Raw genomic sequence first — 23867 nt, 5'->3', positions numbered from 1 at the left:
TTGATTGTGTTCTGACAAATAAAGCTTGCTTGGAGTCAGAAGGCAGAGCTAGATGACCATAGAGGTTTGGAGGACTGTAGACAGAGAGGAGACAGGAAGTGGTTAAGGAAGGGCTGAGAGAGGATCTTGGCTCTTTTTGAATGAAGGAATGGAAGAGATAGGAAGCAACTGATGGCTGCTCCCTATTCTCTGATCTTCCAGCTGCTTCTGCTTCTTCTGCTTCTTCTGCTTCTTCTGCTTCTTCTGCTTCTTCTGCTTCTTCTGCTTCTTCTGCTTCTTCTGCTTCTTCTGCTTCTTCTGCTTCTTCTGCTTCTTCTTCTTCTTCTTCTTCTTCTTCTTCTTCTTCTTCTTCTTCTTCTTCTTTCTTCTTTCTTCTTTCTTCTCCTTCTTGTCTTTCTGGGTCTGGGTTACCCCACTCAAAATGATGTTTTCTAGTTCCATCCATTTGCCTGCAAATTTCAAGATGTCATTTTTTTTTCTGCTGTGTAGTACTCCATTGTGTAAATCTACCACATTTTCCTTATCCATTCTTCGGTCAAGGGGTATTTAGCTTGTTTCCAGATTCTGGCTATGACAAACAATGCTGCTCTGAACATAGTTGAGCACATGTCCTTGTGGCACGATTGAGCATCCTTTGGATATATACCCAAAAGTCTTACCCCAATATTTGACTCCCGAATTTTTGCAGATTAAGATTAATTAGATTAATGCTTCAGATCCCTAGTTGAGTTGGGGCAGTGGTGTGAAAAGCATCCATGACCAATTCATGGGAAAGCGCTCTCTTTCCACAGCACCTGCAGGAAGCAGGCGTACACACACACGCTCCTCGCTGGTGTTTCTGGGAAGGAAACTGGAGGAGCTTGTCAGTTAGTGAAGAATTCTGAGTTTACATTAGTTGTGCCCCTCACATGGCTGCTAACTTGATACTAGACATGATCTGGGCAGTCATTGCTGCCCAGTGGCTTGGCACCTCATCATCTGTGTGTGCTGGTGTTTATACTGACACCAGTCAGATCCAGACGGCTGCAGTGAAGTGTGTAGGCCTGGTTTCCACTGCTGTCCAGCCTGTGGTCAAGACTAAGACAGGGTTTTGTTCCTTGTAGTATGAGGGCAGGCTTGTTGGGGTTTCTGTCCAGCCCAGTACCCCAACAGCCGGCAAGCAACAAAGAAAAATTACACACAGGACTCCATAAGGTTATAAACTGATTGGCCCATTAGGTCAGGCTTCTTGTTAACTCTTATAACATATATTACCCCATTATCCTTATCTATGTTAGCCACATGGGCTCAATACCTTTCTCAGTGTGACAGCTTACATGTTGCCTCTTCGGTGGTCTGCGCAGGAGTGGCTGAGGGAGCTCTGCTTCCAGAATACTCCCAGTCTCTTTGCTCCACCCCTACTTCCTGTCTGGCTTTCCCGCCTATAATGCCTGCCTGGCCAATCAGCATTTTATTAAAATACATGATTGACAGAATACAGACAATTCTTCCGCATCATTTCCCTCTTTTTTTTTTTTTAAACAAAGGCAAATACCCATAGTCCATTTGTTGGGAATGTGGGCGTAGTATTTCAGGCTACTTCCTGCTGGTTGGGGGCGCTGATAATCTTATGGGGACCTAAAGAAAATTTAGAGTTATAATCAAGTCCTGACTGAAGTATCCTGTGAGTCTTCATCATCTTAGGCAGCAGTCTTGAATCTGTTCTGGATATATAACTCAGACATCTGGGCCATCTGTTCCTGTCGGAGATTTCTCAGGTGGCCTCCCTTGGTCATACTGGATTTTTCTTAACTCAGAATGAATCCACAACCTCTCATTTTCTGTGGAAACAAAAGCAAAATCTCTTCTCCAAAGTAACATACCTTTTGACTTCAGTTTTGAAGCCAAGGTATTTTCAAAATTCCTATCTTGGGTTAGTTCAGCAGCATTTATAAACAAAAGTCTTTTAGCAGTTGTTGCTCCTTCCTCAGCAATCAAACAATTTAAAGAGAGCATAATAGCATACAGTATGAAGATTCTCTGTGCATTTTCCATCTTTATGTGGCTTTATTTTAACCTCTATTTCTTTTATTTTTACTTTTACTTTTTGAGACAGGATCTTTGTATATCTTTGTCCTGGAATAACACTGTAGACCAGGCTGTCTTTGAACTCACAGAGATCCTCCTGTCTCTGCCTCCCCAGTGCTGGGATTAAAGGTGTATGCTACCACACCTTGAACTCACAGAGATCTGTCTCTGCCTCCCAGGCATTGGGATTAAAGGCGTGTACTACCACACCTTGAGGTCACAGAGGTCAATATGCCTCTGCCTCCCAGGCATTGGGATTTAAGGTGTGTACCACCACACCCAACTACTCTCTTTCTTTCCTTTTAACTTTAAGAACTTTAACTTTTAGCCTGCATATACACACTGTAAACCATTTAGAGGTTTTCTTCCTCTTTGAATCTCTCTTTACTGTATATTTTTCTTTTTCTGACCACATGAGTCATTAATTTACTAAGCAATATGGAGAGCCGTGGCTTTGACAGCTAGATCCAGCTCATTCCTTAGCTTTTCAGCCTCAAGGCTGAGGTACCAGCCAGAGCTGTGTTCACTGCCACAACTCTATGGCGTTTCAAGGTCCTTGCCAGCAAGCAAGCTGCAGCATTCTGCTCACAGACCACACTCAGTCGGACTGCCTGCCTGAAAGAGTCAGAGTTTGCCCTGGCAGGACGGCCCAGAAAACCGGCATTTTAAAACAGCACAGCTTTTTTCCTGCTACAGCTTAAAACCGAAAAGCATGCATTAAGCTTTTCATCAACACCGTTTAAGTGTTTCGTGGCAGGACCTCTTAATGAGCTGCAAGGTTTTGCAGCTGAAGCTGAGTCAGGAAGCCTCTCTTAGATGAGAGCATTTGCTTGCCTTTAGCAAGCAGAGCAGAACCGAGAAATTGCTGCTACCAAGAAACCATGATTTACTCTATTCTTTCCCAAGCTTTCTCAAGCTTTCTGTGGATTCAGTTATCCACGTCTGGGCGCCATATGTAGTATGAGGGCAGGCTTGTTGTTAACTCTTATAACATATATTACCCCATTATCCTTATCTATGTTAGCCACATGGGCTCAATACCTTTCTCAGTGTGACAGCTTACATGTTGCCTCTTCGGTGGTCTGCGCAGGAGTGGCTGAGGGAGCTCTGCTTCCAGAATACTCCCAGTCTCTTTGCTCCACCCCTACTTCCTGTCTGGCTTTCCCGCCTATAATGCCTGCCTGGCCAATCAGCATTTTATTAAAATACATGATTGACAGAATACAGACAATTCTTCCGCATCAGTTCCTGTTGGTTTTTTCACTGGGCCACTCCATAACTTTTTCTCCGTTGTCTGCTATGTATCCATCAGGAACATTGGAATGGCAGTTTGAGCAAGAGACTGACTGAAACGCGTTTAAATAAATGCTTATGTATGATCAATCTGGATCCTGAGAAATGAGGTTATAAGTGTGAGAGGGGGAAACTGATAAGGGTTATCCAGAACTCCTTGTGGAGAGGGACTGAGAGGAACCCAGACGATGCGGTGGGGGTGGTCATGGAAGGTTGTGTGGAGAGGCGCTCAGTGGGGCTGAGCCCGTTGCCAACAGCCCTGGACACACTGGGAAGAGAGCACCATGAGACTGAGGGGGTCAGCACTGCCTTCCAAGCCCCTTCTAGTTCACTGTTTGATTGAAAGGTGTTTTATTATCTCGTGAGAGCAGGATCTCTCGTCTCCTTTCCACCTGCGCTTGCTTCCTGATTGGACAGACGAGCCTATGAGAAGGCTGTTGCGGAGGTGCCTTGGTCAAAATGCATATGCTTTTCAGTTCACTTTCTAACTGACTGGGGAATCAATGGCTGCAGGACACCAGGGCTGCAGTGAGCTGCAGAGCAGATCCCAAACCCTGCTCCTTGTCCTCTCATTTTGCTGCTGCTCCCAGGCAAATTTGGGGCTTTTTTGTTTTGTTTTTTAACGAAGTTCATTAGGTTTGCTGTGGACCTTCTGGGAGTCCAGCCCACAGAAGCCTCTGCAGAGTGAGGATTCCCAAGTGTGGGCCTCAGCCGGGGCTGCTCCCTGGGCAGGTGTTTACCTTTCAGTTTCTCCCATCTGGAATGTTGGGCAGGTGATGCAGGGCATAGAGCCTGCCCCATTGCCTGGGCAGAATGCCCCAATCCTGTCTACTGCTTCTCGCCGTTTACATGCTTGGAGAGACCCTGGGAACGCAGTGCCAATACGAGGTTCTGCTGAGACACACTTTACTCTCGTCCCGAGACAAGAGAACCCCAAGGATAGCCTGGGTATCTTTCTCCTCTAACTACCCAAGGTAGAATTAGTGGGCTGCGGTTTCTATTTCCCTTTTGACGGACACAGGCAACCTTCCTTGACTGACAAAGAGAAATGGATTGCACAGATGTGTGAAAATTAAAACGTGCTCTTGAGTTGAACTAACTTGACATCCATATCCAGTACAAACTGGATATGGAAGGAGAAGCAGGACAGGTCCTGAAAAGTATACTGGGTTGGGAGCTGGGACACTGGTCCGCTGGTTCCAGCTAGGGGAAATGATCTCTATTTGTGCCTTGGTTTCCCCATCACAGGAAAAAGGTTTGGACAAGATGGCCTCACTGGTGTCTGCCGTTCTGTCGTCTCTGATGTTGGTGTTTGCACCGTCTCACTTGTTTGATAAATACTCTTCATGCCCATGCCATCTGATAAGGTGGCCACTGACCGTAGGTGGCTTCTACAATTACAGCAGGTCTTTAGTTCCTTGACCGTCCTGCTTACATCTTCATGTCTTCCAGCATGCATAGAGGGCAGCCACCGTGTTAAACAGTGGAGATAGGGGCCATCCCCACCACCCAGCAGTGGAGACTTTCAAGACTCTGGGGAGGACTGAGGGCTCAGGGACAGAGCAAAGGATATGGTTTCCCTAGGGACTACAAGGCACAGTATGGACGGCAGGCACACCGTGCTCACGTGAGTTCTTCCAGGGCTCACGAGCCAGTCCAGGAAGGCCAGAGTTAGAAGACTGTCCAGTCGAGACAGGAAACCTTAGAGAATAGACTAGGTGGGGAGGAGGCTGACAGGAGGAATCCCAGGAATTCCACGGCAGCCTGGAGTGATGAAGCCCCAGCTGCAGTATAGTATAACTGCAACTGCCCAGAACCCAGGTTGCATTTGTCGCTAGCCCACCTAGCTCTGTAATTTCCTCAAGTCCTTAAATCCACTGAGCCTCTTGTCTCTGAAGGTGGGATGAGAAGAGTGAGTGGGACGGGTTCTGGGGTGAAAGTAAAATGTGACCCCAAGAGTCCTGTGAGCATGGTTGGGCCATCACAAAGCACTATACTTTATGCTGTGGTCGCACACACTTCTATGTTACGGTTCTGTGGTATCTTTTCAGTAGGGCTAAAGCCTATTTGGAGACGGGGACACATAGGTTCCTTTGTCCCCACAGCCCTGAACACCCATCAGCCTCCCTTAGCCCAGAACAGATGGCACCGCCTGCCGCTGCACAGGAAGGCCTATTGCCTTTCTTCTTCCCCTTTGACCCCTTGGCCCTCCCACCTCGGATTCATGCTTGAGAGTTGCTGAACACTATCCTTGTCTGTAACACATTTGAGCATCTGGCTGGGTCTGGTTGTCATTTTCTAAACCGTGGCTCATCTCAGCTCTGATCTCTAACCCTGCCTTGTATAAACAAATCCAGGGCAGAGGGCAGAGGCCAGAGCTGGGCCTGGCCAGTGTTTCCCCTGGGAGGTCTCGGTGGGAAGCAGCCTGGAGTCAGGTTTCATGGTTGCCCTCCCCAGGCTGAGCTGGGCCTGGTGGGAAGTGGCATTTCTTCCGGCTTTGTTGAAGTGCTGGCTACACTACAACCCCCACCTGAGTTTATTGCTCGGGTCCAGAGCTGGTTTTCCAGTAGTCCCTACCACAGACAAGTACAACAGAGGGAGTTTATCGCTTGCCTGGGAAACCAATGGTATAGGTAAGTCGGCAACACCAGTCAGTGACCAGTGTCCTTGTGCCTCCAGGTTCAGCATGTTAATGTGCCATCTCATGTACAAGAACACAGGCCATGAGATGCTGGCTCGTCTCTGATCAGAACTGATGTTTGTCTGATCTGTCTGATCCTCCGCTTTGGGCTGTGAGCCTTGCTCACCCAGTGGCTTCCTCCCACAGCATCCATCCGTGCTTTGGCCTTAGACTGGTAATCAGAGCTTCTCTGGATTTAGTTTTAAGGCCCAGTTTAGCTGTCCTGTGTGGCCAGAGCTAGGTCTGGAACCCTGGACCTCTCTGGACAATGGATTGCCTGGCTTATTTTGCATATCCAGGGAGTTTTTTATATATATGACCTCCCAAGGCTGGCTTAGATGTCCACAGGTACCTCTGATGTCCCCATGTTTCCTACTCCTCCATCCCAGATGACCCTAACGGTAGTGTTTATGGTCCCTGGACGTGTCCAGCAGAGTACACGCTAAAGGCTACAGCCCTTCACTCCTTCTGCCCCTACAGAACTGTGGTTAGGCACTTAGGCCATTGCCTAGGCTCTTCCTCTTTCTCTGAGGAGACGCAGGAGGTGGGAGCTGTGAGTGGTCTCCCTCAGCAGGGCCCATGCCCCCAGCTCTTCCATACAGGAGCGTGGCCTCCCAGACCTCATCCTCCAACCTGGCCTCCACTCTTGCTGTTTTTCTGCTCCCTGCCTGGATGGCACCCTCTTCCTCCATCTGTTCAAAAACTGTCCTCCCTCGAGGCTCTGAGATGACAGTATAATGTCTATCAAGTTCTCCCCCGTGACCCAGTCCGTACTTCTGGCTGACGGAACACATTTGCAGTTGATCCAGGGGGGTCTGACACCCTGGACGTGGGACTAGGCCATCACTCACCTCCGATGAGTGCCAGGTCTCCTGAGGCCCCTCAGGGCATAGGAAAGTTCTGCAGCTGGGCAGGAAGCCTGGTCCAGACAAACAACTGTGTCAGTGCAAGCTGCAGAACTCTGCCCTTGGGTATCATCTGTCATGTATGGCGATCAGGTTGAGAGGCTGAGCCGCTCCGAGGAAAAGACCAAGTGTTACCACCTAGAGACCATGTGACTTGCTTCCTCTGCCCAGTGGCAGCACCAGTGCCAGCCGAGGGAGACAGTAGACACACGATAAATGCTTCTTGGCCTTTTCTTTTTTTAAAAAAAAATTGTTATTATTATTATTTTATAATTTATTTTTATTTTGTGTACATTGGTATTGTGCCTGCCTGTATGTCTGTGTGAGGGTGGTGTCAGATCTTGGAGTTACAGACAGTTGTGAGTTGCCATGTGGGTACCAGTCATTAAACCAGGTCCTCTGGAAGAGCAGTCAGTGCTATTAACCACTGGACCATCTCTCCTGACCTGCTTCTTGGCTTTTTCAATCCCATGCTTTCTTTTCCCATATTCTATACTGAAAACAGCTAGAAGCTGGACTCAGAAGCAGGTGGTTGCTCAGAACTTACATCTCTCCCCACCTCCTCAACACCCCTCCCCCCACCCCGCAGTCCTTTCTTTCTCCTTCCCCCTCGCCTTTACAGGCTCTCTCCACAAGCCCCCTTGCCGCCTTGGTGACTGCCCCAGCCTATAAATCAAAATGGTCCCTGGAGACCTTTGACCTAAACCAGATGGCAATCCTTTAAGCTGAGTTCAGCAGCCCACAGTGCTTGTCACCCCCCTCCTTGCCATGGGCTTGGGGCTCCTGTAGGCAGCTCCCCTGTCAATCACCAACAGCAGCTGGGGGCTGGGACCACTCTTAGGTTCTCCGGGGAAATTGTGGATATGCTTCATTAAGTCATGTAAAGATCTCCCGAGGGTCTGCAATGTTTGCTTTTTATGCCATAGTCGGTGGCCTGGCTCATTGCCCAAACTGGCATGGGCCAGTTTTCAGTCTGCCTTCCTCCTTCCGGAAGCCCTCCTTGGCCTTACACCCTCCCTGGTCCCTCCGGGTGTGTCTTCATCTATGCTTGATTCTTTCTAAAAGCATTCACTTTCTACTTTCTGCTCGGGCCCTGGAGAGAGCTGGGCAGCATCCTTATTACTAGGACTCACACAGAAAGGCACACATTGGATGACTGTATGAACAGTGATGGGGCCGGGTGGCATCTGGAGACCCAAAGCACATGGGAACTCTGAATCTGTGCCAGCCTTGGAATCTAGGGCAGCTTCCCTGAGGTTGGCTGGTTGGTTTTGTTTTGTTTTGTTTCGAGACAGGCTTTTCCTATATCTCAGGCTGTTTAGGCTGCCGTAGAACACAGCAGTCCTCCTGCCTCATCCTCCCTAGTGCGGGGATAATGGGTGGCTACTGTATCGGGCAGGAGCTGGTCTGGGTGGACAAGTTGGTATTTGCCGAGGAGATGGAGGATTCTGACAGCAGACATAGCATGTGAAGGGCACAGGCCCAAGGCAGGCAGTTTGCTGGAGTTCAGGATCAGCTAGCCGGGAAGCTCCCGGGACTTTCAAACGGTGTCTGTGAATATTGAGTTTGGTTGCTTGTGACCCAAACCACTAATATGTAGGTTTAAACAAAACTAAATGTTTGGTTTTTTTTTTCGTGTAAGAGAATCCTGGAAGCAGGCAGTCTCCAGCCTCCTGCTTAGATGAACTGAGCGATAGTTCTGTGTCTGTGGGAGGGGTGGGGCGGGACACTTTTGTACTTACAACCCTAAATGATAGGGTTTTCTTTAGAAACAAAAGTTTGGTTCTGCTCAGTGAGCAGGAAAATGGAAGCGAGCTGGGGCTGAGATTTAAAGCTGTGCTGTCCATGGGGGACGAGCCAGGGTCACAGCAGTCAGAGGAGCTGAGTCTGTTTTCTGCTGTGGGGTAGGAGTAGCCCGTTGGTGTCCCAGCTCGCAGGCCATCAGAGTCCAAACCCCTTCCCAAGGCCTGTCTTGGACATGGGGGGCTCTCACACTCACATTGCCTGCTGATAGCACTGGCTTTCAGGAAAGTTGCCATCAGGCTGCTGAGGGACAGAAAAGAGCACAGAGTGACAGGTACCACAGAAGCCTACGCCATGGGAAATCCTGCCCCCAGGCCATTAGGGACCTCCTTATCTATGGGGTACATCCCAAGACTCTGGAGCATGCTGACATCTGCAGACCACACCAGACCCTGTGTGTCTGTGTTCTTTCCCAGGCAGACAAGCTTATGGCAGAATTTAATTTATAAACTAGTTGCTGTGAGAATTAACAGCACAAGTGAGTCAGGTGTGAGCATATACATCTGCAATTCCAGCACTCAGAGACCGAGTCAGTAGGGTCACCCCAGGTTGTAGGCTAGCTTGGGTGACAGTTTAAGTCTGAAGATGACAACACCAGAAAGGAGACCAAAATAAAATCAGTGACAATCTGGAAAGGCACTGTAGTAAATGTGATTGAAAATGTGTGGATGGTTCACTTCTGGAGTTTTCCATTGAATATTTTTAAGACAATGAAGACATAACACTGAAGAAAATGAAACCCCGAGGAAGGTTCAAACTCAGCTTCAAACAGGTTAGCCAAAGGTAGCCAAGGTTGTCCCTAGCAGCAAGATGAAACTGACTTTTTCTACTTTTTCATGCCTTCTCTCTATTCGTGTGTGTGTGTGTATCTACATGTATGTGGGAGCTTAACAACTGAGCCATTTTCCGAAGTTCACTAAATGCTCTTAATATTTTCCAAATCCACGTGTACAAAGTAATATAAAAGCAAGAAGTCTAATGTCCCAAACATGGTCTGTGTGCCCTCACCACAGCCCTGTGGCTACAGCCCTGCTACATCTTCTGCAGACGGTGCCTCGCCAACAAAGTGAAGTCTGGATTTAAGTTAACACTCTGTATTCCCCAAGCCGGGGCACGGACTCTTGTAACGCACCTCTGTGGGGCATTCTGCATCAGGACTCAAAGGGACTCTAAGGGAGGGCCTGCTGCCCACTGTGGGCAGCTCACTCATCCCCCCCTTGCTTGCCTGCCTCACTTCCTGGTCTCCCCAACTCAGTTTCTTATTTCCTAAGGTCTTCTCCCCAAACTACCTTTTCCCATATCAACAAGGCTGCACAGAGGCAGTCTCCATACACATGGTTGGTATTCAGGGCACACATAGGGCTGGACTCACCCATCAGCAGCTTGCTTCTCTGGTGGCTGAATGAAACTCTGTAGGAGCTTGGGAGACTGGTGCACAGGCCTTTCTGACACTCTCAGCCTCACATGCCATGACCGAGACCAACCCAGTTAAAGGGTGACCGTCAAGGAAGGGGCAGTGTGAGAAATCCTTGTCCCTTCTGAGAGGTCAGCCCAGCATCGATCAAGTTTCCCCACTTTTATGAAGGCTGAACAGAGTGTCCAAATGCACAGTGCTGCAGCAGCCCACAGAACAGCCCAGAGGGATACCGGGTGCCACAGACCTCCGAGAGGGGACACCCAAAGGAGAGAAAGTCTGGAGTGGGCAGAGGTGTGACGCTGTCCATCCTGCCAAGTGGGGACAGTGTTGGGAAGAGCCTGGGCTGTCAGGAGAGTGAGATACCTGCCGAAAGCACAGTCTAGGGTGGGTCCTGAGAGAGTCCGAGCAGCTCTGGAGGACCCTTTGCCTGTCGTTTCCTGGACCACAGGGAGGTGGCTTTCCCTCTCCCAATGCGGGATGGAGAGATGGAACTCAGTGCTAGGTAGGCAATCTGCCACCGAGCCAGGCCATTACCTCCCCAACGCTCCAGCCCTATGGTGAACTCCCTGTAGAGAATATCTTGGCTGCTGGCCCATGGCTGCCAGCAGCCTCAGGGTCAGGAGCCAGATGAGGGATGGATGCGTTTGGACCAGGCTTTACCTTATTTTCTGGGGAATTTGTCAAAAGCTTGTTATCTTTGAAAAACCAATTTTCAGGGATTTCACAGGAATCAGTCCAGAATCTGTGGGTGTTGACAGCTTGGTTATTAATCAGCATTGTGACCTTGGGAGAGTCCCTTCAGGCCTTGCTGTGGGATCACTCTTCTTCCTGTTTGCAAAGTGACAGGCTGGTCAGAGCATGCGCCCTGCAGAGCTGAGCAGGATTGGCCACTGCACCTGCCCCCCTGCCATATGGGTCTGACTGAAGAAGCTGAGCGTGAATTCCTAGGCTACTCCCTGCCCTGACTCCCACATGGGGGTCTGCCCAGAATTCAATCCCTAGCTCTACTCTGACCAACCCATTCCATTTCATGGTTGAGTTTTACCCATATGTTCTTTTTTCTAATAAACTTTTTTTTTTGAAAGGTGGGGTTCAAGATAGGGTTTCTCTGTGTAGCTCTGGCTGCCCTGGAACTCACTCTGTAAACCTCACTGGCCTACTCACAGAGATCCGCCTGCCTCTGCCTCTCAAGTGCTGGGATTAAAGGTGTAGACCACCAGTGCCTGCCTGAACTTTCTTGTGTATTAAAAAGAAAAATTGCAAATAAAACAAACACCACATACCAAAACCAGATGTAATGTCTTCACATCTCAGTGAACTTCTGTGTGGTTAGGATAGACGTTCTGCAACTGTGGGCTTCATCCAAACTATAAGTCTGTGACAGAATTAGATCTAGAGAAACAATTCACCGTATCTCCCTTTCCAAGCTGGTGTCTGTAACATGAAGGCCAGCTTGTTGGGGTTTCTGTCCTGCCCGGTACCCCACAGCCGGCAAGTCCCAGAGAAAATCAAACACACAGAGATCTCTATAAGTTATAAAGCTGATTGGCCCATTAGCTCAGGCTTCTTGTTAATTCTTATAGCTTATATTAACCCATTATTCTGATCTATGTTAGCTTGGTACCTTTTTCAGCTGTCAGCTCACATGTTGCTTCTTGGTGGTCTGGGCAGGAGTGGCAGAGGGAGCTTCCTGCTTCCCAGAATATTCCTGTTCTCATCGTCCCGCCTCTACTTCCTGTCTGGTTGACTCACCTATACTTCCTGCATGGCCAATCAGTGTTTTATTAAAATACATGATTGACAGAATACAGACAATTCTCCCGCACCATTTCCCTCTTTTTTTTTTTAAACAAAGGAAAATACCCATAGTCCATTTGTTGGGAATGTGGGTGTAGTATTTGAGGCTACTTCCTGCTGGTTGGGGGCACTGATAATCTTATGGGGACCTAAAGAAAATTTAGAGTTATAATCAAGTCCTGACTGGAGTATCCTGTGAGTCTCGATCATCTCAGGCAGCAGTCTTGAATCAGTTCTGGATGTAGAACTCAGACATCCAAGCCATCTGTTCCTACCGGTGATTTCTCGGGTGGTCGTTCTTTGTCAAACTGGATTTTTTTTAACTCAGAATGAATCCACAGTCTCTCATTTTCTGTGGAAACAAAAGCAAAATCTCTTCTCCAAAGTAACATACCTTTTGACTTCAGTTTTGAAGTCAAGGTAATTTCAAAATACCTATCTTGGATTAATTCAGCAGCATTTATAAACAAAAGTCTTTTAGCAGCTGTTGCTCCTTCTTCAGCATTCAAACAATTCAAAGAGAGCATAGTAACACACAGTATCAAGATTCTCTGTGTATTTTCCATCTTTATGTGGCTTTATTTTAACCTCTATTTTTTTTATTTTTTCTTTTAACTTTTGGCTTTTTGAGACAGGGTCTCTGTATATCTTTGTCCTGGAATAACTCTGTAGACCAGGCTGTCCTTGACCTCACAGAGATATCCACCCCCCCATCTCTGCTTCCCCAGTGCTGGGCTCAAAGGTGTGTCCTACCACACCATGAACTCAGAGATAGGTCTGTCTCTGCCTCCCAGGCATTGGGTTTAAAGGCGTGTACTACCACACCTTGAGTTCACAGAGGTCAATCTACCTCTACCCCTTGAAGTCACAGAGGTCAATCTACCTCTGCCTCCCTTGTGTTGGGATTAAAGGTGTGTACCATCACACCCAACTACTCCCTTTTTTTCTTTTTTACTTTTAAGAACTTTAACCTTTAGCCTGCATATATTTTTAACACATAGTAAACCATTTAGAGGTTTTTTCGTCTTTGAATCTCTCTTTACTGTATCTCTCTCTTTTTCTGACTACATGAGTAATTTATCAAGCAGTATTAGTAGGACTAAAGCCGTGACTTTGACGGCTGGATCCAGCCCACTCCTTAGCTTTCAGCCTCATGACTGAAATACCGGCTGTAGCCATTTTTATTGCCACAACTCTATGGCGTTTCAAGGTCCCTACCAGCAAGCAAGCTGCAGCATTCTGCTCACAGACCACACTCAGTCGGACTGCCTGTCTGAAAGAGTCAGAGTTTGTCCTGGCAGGATGGCCCAGAAAGCCGGCATTTTAAAACAGCACAGCTTTTTTCCTGCTACAGCTGAAAACTGAAAAGCATGCGTTCAGCTTTTCATCAACACTGTTTAAGTGTTTTGTGGCAGAACCTCTTAAAAGAGCTGCAGGGTTTTGCAGCTAAAGCTGAGTCAGGAAGCTTCTCTTAGATGAGAGCGCTTGCTTGGCTCTAGCAAGCAGAGCAGACCCGAGAAATTGCTGCTACCAAGAAAACATGCTGTACTCTATTCTTTTCCAAGCTTTCTCAAGCTTTCTGTGGATTCAGTTATCCACGTGGGTACCATATGTAGCATGAGGGGCCGGCTTGTTGAAAACGCTGATTGGCCAGGCAGGAAGTATAGGTGGGTCAACAAGACAGGAAGTAGAGGCGGGGCGATGAGAACAGAAATATTCTGGGAAGCAGGAAGCTCCCTCTGCCACTCCTGCCCAGACCACCAAGAAGCAACATGTGAGCTGACAGCTGAGAAAGGTACTGAGCCGTGTGGCTAACATAGATAATAATAATTGGTTAATATAAGTTACAAGGGTTAACAAGAAGCCTGAGCTAATGGGCCAATCAGTTTATAACCTAATGTAGACGCTGTGTTATTTTCTTTGGGAATTGCCAGCTGTGGGGTACCGGGCGGGACAGAAACCCCAACAAGCCGACCCCTCATGCTACAGGTGTCCATTGCTGACACCCAGCCTTACCCCATCCCTTCCTCTTAAACCTTTCTTGTTCTCTTTTACCCATGTTACAGCATACTCACATGTATGTTCGTTTACACCTATACATGCGGTAGTGGCTAGACTCCACAGATGAGGGGGAGCACGAGAGATTTTTTTCTTCTGAGATTGTGTAACCCTTCTTAATATTTATTACACATTATAAATCCATCCATGTTTTGGGCAAATTTTGTCATTTTGTTTTTCTTTAGCACTGACTAGTTTCCGTGTGTGTGTGTGTGTGTGTGTGTGTGTGTGTGTGTGTACTAAATTTTCATTATCCATATGCCCAGGAGTAAAGTAGGTGGGGCATATGATAGTTCTATTTTGAATTTTTTGGAAAATCTCCAAGCTGATTTTCACAGTGGTGTGTTAATTTTTACACCTGCCCACACTTACAGTGGCCCCTTTCCCTCTACACCCTCTACAATCTGTTGTCAGATTTGTTGATGACAGCCATACAATTTGGCTATCTCAGAGTAGTTTAACTTGCATGTCCTCGATGGTTTAGGGATATTGAGCACTTGTAAAAACAGTTGTTGGCCATTTGTGTTCCTTTTTTTTGAAAACTGTCTGTTCAGTTCATTTGCCCTTTTGGTGATGAGCAGTTTTATTTCCTTGATGTCTAGTGTCTGTAGTCCTTTGTGAGTTCTGGATATTAACCCCTTGTCCGACATGTAGCTGGTAGAGCTGGTCTCCCCTCCTGTGGGCTATCTGTAGGCTCTGCTGTGTGAAAACTTTCCGTTTTCGTGGAGTCCATGTGTTGATTGCTTGTGGCACGTTCTTGTACTGTTGGCGTCCTTTTAAACAGTCTCGCCTACCCCAATATCTTGGAGGCATCCCCTGTGTTTTCTAAGTCTCAGTGTTTCCAGTTTTAAATTAAGGTATTTTTCCATTTTGAATTGATTTTTCACAGGGTGAAGACATATATCTAGTTTCATTCTTCATTAGGTAGAAATGCAGTTTTGCCAGCACCATTGTTGAATACGCTCTTTTTCTCCAATGTTTGGTTCTGCCTCCTTTGTCAAAAGTTAAGTGGGCACAGCTAATTTAGTTTTGGATCCTATATTCTATTCCCTTGGTCTCCTTTCATGCCAGTACCAGGCTGTCTTTATCATTGTAGCTCTATAGTATAATTTAATGTTGGGCATTGTAATTCCTCCAACAGTGTTCTTGCCCCTTAGGATTGCTTTGGTCATTTCTTGTCCTTTGTGGCTTGGTATGAATTCCTGTATTGTTTTGTCTTAATCAGTAAAATAAGACACTGCAATTTCGATAGGTATTGCATTAATTATGTAAGTTAAGGCAGGATTAATGCCTGAGTGCACTGCAGCTACTAGGTGGGCACTTTCTGTGTGCCCTAGGACAAGCACTGAGGATACAGACCTGCAGGAACAAACCAGCCACAACCGTCTGTCCTCAGGAAGCTTCCCTGTTACCAGTAGAGATAGGCAATCGATGTAAAGACACACCAAAACTTTGGCTAATGGTAAGCATTGTAGACAAAAGATAGGGAGAGGAATCGGGTTGGAAGCTGTTGGACCTGGCAGGTTTACCTAAGTAGTTAAGGAAGGAAGGTCTCACTGAGAAAGTAACATGTGAGCAAAGAACCCAAGCTGAAGAGAGGAAATGAGTCATCTGGTTGTCGCAGGGAAAGGCTGTGACAGCAGACAAGGCTGTGACAGCAGACAAGGCTGCAAGTATGGAGGATCTGAGGCTCATGTGCTAGGGAGGGAGGAGATGAGGGGTGGGGCCAGAGGAGCCGGGCCCAGAGACTAGCAGATCAAGTGTAGCATCTCTGAGTGGGTTGGAAGTGGGTTGTAAGATCACCGCAAACTTTGGGGATGAGAAGTGACAATATACATTAAAGGTTTTGTTTAAGGGGGTGGGGGGCCATTCTGTGATGTAAATATGTGGTATAGGATCAGTGGAGAAGCAGAGAGGCCAGTTCAGGGGCTGCTCCCATGCAGTAAGAATCACTGTGGCTGGTCAAGAGCAAATGACAGTGCCATCAGTATTAGCATTATTAGCAAGGGAAAGAGATAATCAGTCTGAGCTTACCATAGCCTTTTTCCTTTACTCACCCCATGTATTATTCTCTACCAGGGACAGATGACCAGTCAAGGAGGACTGGTCAGAACTTGTTACATGGGAGCCCTCATCAGTGATGCAACTGATCCAAATGCCCCTGTACATCAGCCTCAACTTGACTGGGATCAGCCAGATGCTGCAGGGTGATGCTGAGCAATCAGGCCCCTCTCCAGGCTCTACCCAGGCAGCCGCTGGCTCTGCTGTGCCACCTGGTCCTCCAGATGCCTAGCACAGTATGGGACTCAGGCTCCTAACCATGGGGTGTGCAGCATCTCCAATGGCCTCCTAGAATTGGTGACTGCATCTCAGCACCTAAGAGTAGGGAGAGAAACTGAGGCAGAATGAATGGCCTAGACCCTGTCCCAAAGTAAGGAGAGGGACGGGATCCCAGGAGTGCCAGCATAGCACACACTGTATCTTAAATTCCCCACGGACTGACCCCCGGTCTGTTACTTCCCTGCCTTGACTGTGAGCCTTGTTGAGCTGCCCCTGTGATATCCAGCCCGGGGTAAACAGAGCAAACATGTGGGAAGCTGGGGATGAATGCATCGTTGAATGTGAACTTGGCTGTTTCCGATTCTGTGCTGGCTGCCGCGATCTCCCAGGGAGAGCCGTCCCTGTTCAGAGAATGACGGGCGGGCGAGCAGGAGGCCGCTGGAAGACTATTCCTGAGAAGGCCTTAAGGAGGACAGGTTTTAGCTTGTGTTTGCTACAAGGCCTTTTTGATTTTTAATTACCTTCAAAGCTGTGTGGAAAACATTTGATTGCACTCCAGGAGGAAGCTAGTTACCTGCCAGGCTGGGATGCTAGCTAGTTGAAGTTCTTTCATCCTTAGGGCCCCTGATGCTGACTCATACCCCGCCCCCTCTGCCCCCCCTCCCCGCCCCTGAGCCTTGCCCAGTGCAGACTCCAGCACATACTTCTTGGCCTAGGGTTTTCAGGGTTTTCCCTTATCACTGATTGTCCCTGAGAGCAGCCCTTGGTCACTGTCAGGTTGTCCATACCCCAACTCTACCCCTCGGGGCATCTTCCTGAGTGGTTTCTGACCTAGCCCTTGCGGTCACTGCATGGTCTAGCCTGAGAGCTGTCCTGGTACCATTACCAGCGCTTGTCTGCCTTTCTACCTTCTTGTGAGGAACCGTTCTACAGAAAATCAGGGCCTTTGAAGGGTTTCACCCTGGCCTGAAGCAATGGGGAAGTGTTTAATCACACCGGGAGGGGTAAGATGGAGCAGAGATCTGGACAGCTAGCATGGAGGCCGAGCTAGCTGAACTACATGGCTCTTATTTGATTTTGAGGCTGGGGAAGTGGCTGAGGCAGGTGGGGGCCAGGACGAGGAACTATCCAGGTTGAGCCGGGGTCAGGACCCAGGTAGGAGAGGATGAGGAACAAGGCCTGTTGAAGGGCAGAGCAGCGGAGACCCTCCCTGGGCCAATGCACTGTGATGTTAGTAACGAGGATGCCACCAGACCTGCACTGCACCCTGGGAGGGAGTCCTCACACTGGCATGTTCAGGAAGGGATTTCCGGGCTGCTCTGAGGGGGAAAATATGAGGCCGTGAGCTCCACAACAGCTGTGTCCTCTGTATTGTTTGGGCCACTGCCTGGAGTGCCATGGCTACGGGGAACACAAACGCATAATGTGTGAGGCTGGCCAGGGGCTCCAGTGTACTCACCCAGGCCTGCTTGCCCACCTGCTCCCTGCCCCCAGCTTTACTAGACGGCAAGTCATCAAACCCTCGGCGGCTGCTGTGTCCGCTGGTTCTGTTGCCGGGAGGAACAACCCCTGGGAGAGTAAGCTGCTTGTCTCTGCCTGCGGTGGCAGATGAACAAGACTGGGGTCTCCGGGTTTCCTGAGAGCAGCTAGGCCCTGCAATGCCAGGGAGAGTCCCTCGAGGAGATCCTCAGAGCCAGGAGGCTGGGCTTGCAGTAGATCAGGTGGAGCTGATCCTGAGGGCAGAGAGCCATTCTTCCACACCGAGGGAGGGACCGGGTGTGCATGTGACCTTAGTGTGAATCTGGGGGGTTTGCTTGGTTGACAGCCAGGGAACTGCTGTGAGCTGGTCTGGCCTCTAGTCTGCTCTGGAGTCAAGGCCTGGAAATCCCTAATGGATTTTATCTAGGCCCAGGGCCAGACTCGTTAGAGGATGGAGACCACTGGATTCCTGATTCTGTGTTCCTTGTGCTCGCAGTCTATCCTACTTTGTGCTGAATTCATATGTTGAAGCCCTAATATCTGGACTCTCAAAAGTGACCTTATTTAAACATGAAGTCATTATAGCTGTATGGTGAGTTAAGATGAGGTCACTTGGGTGGGCCTTAATCTCTGTGACTGATGTCATTAGGAGATGGGGAAACTTGGACAAGCATGGAGACAACATGTGAACGTGAAGGCAAAGACCAGACAGAGACCCAACACTTGGTGACAACATAATCACTGTGTTAGAACATGTAACACTGGTCCCAGTGGGGTGAACTGATCATGCGGAGCTGGGCTGAACTGCCCCATATAAACTCTTTGGGGGACAGATAATTACATTAAATCATACTCACCTTAACTTTGCAGCTTTCTCTCTGTAGCCTTGAGCCCATCGATTCTCTCCAGGGCTCAGGGTATTTCAGGGTCCTGGCAGAGTGTCACGTAGGGCTTGTGTGTCCATGGAGTGGCTCGTAGTTAAAGTGGACAGCAGTTCCCCCAGCTCCTGGTCAGCTGAATGCACAGCCCTCTGACCTTTGTGTGTCTGTCTCTGCCATGCTGATTTAGCCTTTCGTCCTCTGTAAATATCTTCCTGATTCATTGCCCTGAGATAGCATTTCTTGTGGTTCTGTCCTCCCTTGATGTCTATGAAGGTGGCAGGAGCCAGGCTTCCTGCGGGGCTCTTCCCATCCCAGCCCTCAGCTCCTGTGTGAGCCGGTGTCTTTCTGTCCTCACTTGAGCCATCCCTGCAGTCAGCCTTGTCTCTGTTGATTCTGGGACCCACCCTGTAGGGGTCTCCATTTTCACCATTGTTCATTCCTAACTAGCCTGGAGATAGAAGGGGCTGGACTGTACCACCCTAGGCTCATGGTGATAGACCCCAAACCCAGGAATGATGTTCTGCAAGTGACATGTTCTCACCACAGGTCCAGGCTCCCCAGGTTCTTGTCCTTTCTCCCTCTGACTTTGAGCTACTTGTCCATAGGAGACAGATTGACTCCCCCGCCACATGAGGGATGGGGGTTCCACTGCTTGTCCATAGCTGACAAATTGACTCCCTCTCACATCACATGAGGGATGGTGGGTTCTGGGATCTGCAGATGCTGCTCATGGGAGGAACGACCAGTCCAGGAGCCGACCTAGTACCCCAGAGCAGGTCAGCAAGCACCACTCAAGTGGCAGAATGATGGTGTTCAACAATTAAATTAACTTTTTGAGAAAAAAATAACCAACCCATGGTACATACGTGTCAAATGCAAAATTCAAGAAATAAATTCTAAGTTCTAAATCTGGTGCCACTCTGAGGAGCGTGGTAAAATCTGTCCTTGTCACTCTAGCTCTCCCTGGACCTGAATGAGCCCTTTGCCTGGTGTCTTCATGCTCTCTACCCCTCCTCCCCCATCTAGTCTCTCCGAAGCTGTTAGATCATCCCTGTTACATTGCTGTAGTGCCTGTCCTGGAGAAATGCTTACCTCACTGACTCCGAAGTATCAGAAAACTGGCTCTGGCTATTTGGGTTTGCTGAAGAGAATGTGTTGAGTACTTCATTTGAGGGAACCTGCTCCACTTAGTAAGGGCAGACACACAAAGGCTGGGCCGAGGTTGCTAAGATCTATGGATGGCTCTGTAGAGTGGTGAAGGGAAGGAAGCGGTTCCTGCTAGGGTCCTGCTAGGGTCCTGCTAGGCTGACTGCTCCACCTCAAACTACAAAAGTTGGAACCACAGGGCAGTGGACAGTTGAGATGAGAGAGGTGTTAAATTAGTGGGTTCTATGATGGCTAATCTTAATTGCCAACTCAACAGGATTTAGAACTAAACTCTGGTCTGGTGTGTGAGAATGTTCCCAGAGAGGTTTAGCGGAGGAAGAGATGTGGGTGACACCATCTCATGTGCCGGGATCCTGGACCTAAAGAAAAGAAAACTGAAAAAAAAAAGAGTGTGACCAACTGCCTCCCATTCCTTCCACCACAGCCAGGGTCCCCATGTCTTTTCGTGTGATGAACCCTCAGACTGCAAGACAGAAATAAACCTTCCTTCCGCAAGTTGTTTTTTGCCAGGGTTCTAGACACAACCACAAGAAAAGGGACTAATATAGGTTCCATTCTATTTGTGGCTTCAGGCACACACTGGGTTCTTACTAAACACACTGGCAAGAAGAGTGACTATCAGTGAGTATCCTCTCCTGAGCCCTTTCCGAGCACTTCACATACATGACCCTCATAACACATTAGACAAAATCAGAGTCATGGCAAACTCATACCAGAGACACCCCAGGTCATGGGAACTGGCCCTCAAATCTACCACACCCTTTCTTCCTCATTAGGCTGTTTTCGTACCAGCTGTCTGAGTTACTGTTACTGTGAAGAGACACCATGACCAAGGCAACTTATAAAAGGAAGCATTTAGTTGGGTGCTTGCTTATAGTTTCAGATGTGAGACCATCATGGTGGGAAGCATGACAGCGGACAAGTAGATGACACTGGAGCGGTGGCTGGGAGTTGGCATCTGATCCACAAGCAGCAGACAGAGAGAAGGACTGAGCCTGGACTGGGCTTTTGAAATCTCAAAGCTCACCCCAGGAACACACCTCCTCCAACAGGGTCAACATCTTCAGCCTTCCTGAACAGGCCAACTGGGAACCAAACATTCAAATATATGAGCTCATGGGGGCTATTTTTATTCAGATCACCATACCAGCCAAAGAGGTATTTACCAGTTCCTGTAGAAAGGCTGAGTTCCATTGGTTAGTCTGTCCAGTTCTGTCCAGCGCTCAGTAGCAAATGACTTTAATTACCGTAATGCCACGATTACATGTTTCAATAGTGGGTAGGACCCTTCTACCTCCTTTCTCAGAGCATTTTTCTGTTTCTTCCTTGGTGTTTACTTCTCCAGATAAACTTTAATCAGTTATGGTTAAGGTCTCCAAAGCCCTGTTGGTGTTTTGCGATTTTACTGTGTTTATACATTATTCTTGGGGGTAGGCGATGTAGCAAGTCCTTGGGCATGCCCATCCAAGCATAAAATATATCATCCTCTGTCAAGCTTTCCGTTATGGCCTCCAGTGTGTTTACATTTTTACTCTCATGAGTCTTAGGCAATGCTTGTCATGTTTACCCCAGGTAGTTGGTCTTTGTGTTTTTATTATGAAAGGAATCCTATCCTCCGTTAGAGTTCCTAAAATGTTGTTTATCTTAGAGGGAAGCAGATCTTAGCAGGCTGTAATGAACTGCCTCACCGAATCCTTACTTCCTTCGGGGTCTCTAGGGTGGTCCAGACGGAGTGTTGTATTGTCTGTAGCTAATGACAGTCTTGTCTTCCTCTTCTTACCTAATCACTTGGCTAATCCTGGACAATGAAATAAGTAGTAGTGGTTTTGTGGACTCATTGTTTTTCGATGACTAAATAACAGGTCACTATTCGGTTGTACTATAACTTAACTGAGGTTGTTCCTAACTTTCCTTTTTATAAATAACATTACACAGAATGCTTTCCTTGTTCCCATTCATTCTATTGAATTTGCATCAACGTGGTAAGTTGTTGAAGTGAAAACAATGAGTCGAAGCCTGCGAGCTGTTTCAAGATCGTCAAGTCTGATTGTCACTGATTTTTCAGGTTTTGCAGATGTCTCTGTAATCCAACTTGAAGTGTACACTTTAGAGCTTTAGAAGGCGGTCAGTCTCTACAGAATCCTGAGGCTGGGGAACATTTCCTTGGAGGAGAATTTGTACCTCGTGAGGTTTATTTGCTAGTATTTTTGGAGTGAGTTTTTTGTTGTGAACTTAGATTTAGTTCAGAACAAAACATGGCATCAGAATTGGCTGGTGCTAAGGTCAGACCTGATACCCTGATTTTGCTTGAGTCAAGGTATAAAACACATAGCTTTGGTAAACCTCCTTCCAAGAGTCCCCTTCTGGCAGGGACAGGTATGAACCACACAGTGGTCAGACATGTGCCCAGCAATGTCTTTAATACTTCAGGCTCAAGAGACCACCATAGGTGGCTCCCATGGCCACTTTTGAGCTGTACAAACATCTCCTCTTTCCTTCATAGTTTGCTGAAGGTATCTTGTCAACCTGGCTACCTGCTTCCAGAATGACTTCCCCTCACAACCGCCTCTGCTCTCGCTTCACCTAGACAGAGTCTCTGTGAGTTTCATTGACGTCCTTCCTGACTTCTCATGTTGAACCCCTAACATCCGGTGTCTCAGAAAATGGCCTTACTTAGAAATGAAGTCATTGTAGTTGTAGCGAATCAAGATGAGATCACTTGGGAAAGCTTTCATTTCTGTGACTGGTGTCCCTGGGAGACAGGGAAACTTGAACCCACATGGGTAATGAACTTGAAGGCAGAGGCCAGAGACCACCAGGTTGCATACACCAGCCAAGTTATACTAAATAAACGTGGTTGATAAGCCACTGGAAGCTAGGGACCAGGCTCAATAGAGGCTCTCTCCTAGCCCTCAGAAGATGCTACCCCTGACCATGCCTCCATCTTAGGCTTTGGGCCTACAGAGCTGTAACAGAACACATTTCTGTTGTTGAGTGTTCATGTGCACCAGGCTGTGACACTGTCTTGACATCCCCAGGAAACAGCTTGTGGGGCGCTCAACCTTATAAGCAAAGGGGTTAGATGAGTGGATAAGATGCCTAGAGTAGGTGAGATCCTGGGTCAGGTGTGGGTGGACTGGGTCTCTCAAGTTCTGGGACCTAGTAGCCCTGGGTGTAAATGGTGGCCTAAAGATAAGGAGCAAGTGTCCCGGGTACTCATGGTACTTGAAGAGCAACCCCATAGTAGTCTGGCCCTGAACGCTGTGGTGCAGCATTTCCAGTCCCGCTGTGAAGTGGTCTGGGCCTTCTTTCCAGGGCCCAGGCAGAAACAATTCCTCTGTGAGGAGATGCTGCACAGCCAAGAAGGGCATTGAGAGTAACTTCCTCCACTGCCTGTGACTATAATAGCTTGCCATCGCTCAAGGGCACTGACCCAGAGAAATACTACCCAGAAGAGCCCCTTTGTAGAAGGGAAAGTGAACCTGATAGCCCAGTCCTTGTCCCTCGTAGATGGTCACATTTCCGCCTGGCTGACCCTGCTGTTCTGTAATACCCAGGGCCAAGTAGCCCAAGTAACCACTTCCTGGTCTCCCCTCAGCACTCTAGACCCCTAGTCTGGAATATTGGGGATGATTTGACCAAAGACTCTGAGGACCGCCTTTGGCAGTACCAGAGACTGGCATCCCGGTTTCTTTGGCAGCACATACGTCTTCAAACTTGAAGAAAGCTGCCCGACATCTCATTCTGAGCTGTGACAGAGGCCTGAGAGTCCAGCTGCCTACTTGAGCCACGCTGGTTCTGGAACCCTAGACAAATTCCTCAGCCATCTCAGGCCCCTGGTCTAAAGTGGAAACAGCTCATGGCTGCCCAAGTTCTCCCGCGGTGCAAATAGTGTAATAGGTATAAACTGCCAGCACAGGGCCAAGAAACACATGGAGTGATCTCTGCTAAGGGCTCTTCTTGTAACTTGCTAATTCCCCAAATGATGGACACCTACGTTCTTCCCACTCTATGAATATATATCTTGGTCTTCCAAGACA

The 23867-nt window shown here is 48.1% G+C and overlaps 1 protein-coding gene and 1 long non-coding RNA gene across 3 annotated transcripts in view; one reads left to right on the top strand and one right to left on the bottom strand.

Annotated features, from left to right (window-relative positions):
* Spsb4 (splA/ryanodine receptor domain and SOCS box containing 4) overlaps positions 1-23867 on the top strand; it is a 76995-nt gene that overhangs the window by 32135 nt on the left and 20993 nt on the right. The gene's annotated exons all lie outside the window — the stretch shown is intronic.
* On the bottom strand, positions 1191-3238 carry LOC148122274 (uncharacterized). Its single transcript, XR_015737697.1, has 2 exons — positions 3109-3238; positions 1191-1820 (listed from the first exon to the last, which is right to left on the bottom strand). It is a non-coding gene; the product is annotated as an uncharacterized LOC148122274 (long non-coding RNA).

This window comes from Myodes glareolus, chromosome 4 (assembly GCF_982192425.1).
Source record: "Myodes glareolus chromosome 4, mMyoGla1.1, whole genome shotgun sequence".
NCBI lineage: Eukaryota > Metazoa > Chordata > Mammalia > Rodentia > Cricetidae > Myodes > Myodes glareolus.
This window is presented reverse-complemented; position numbering and strand designations above follow the sequence as displayed.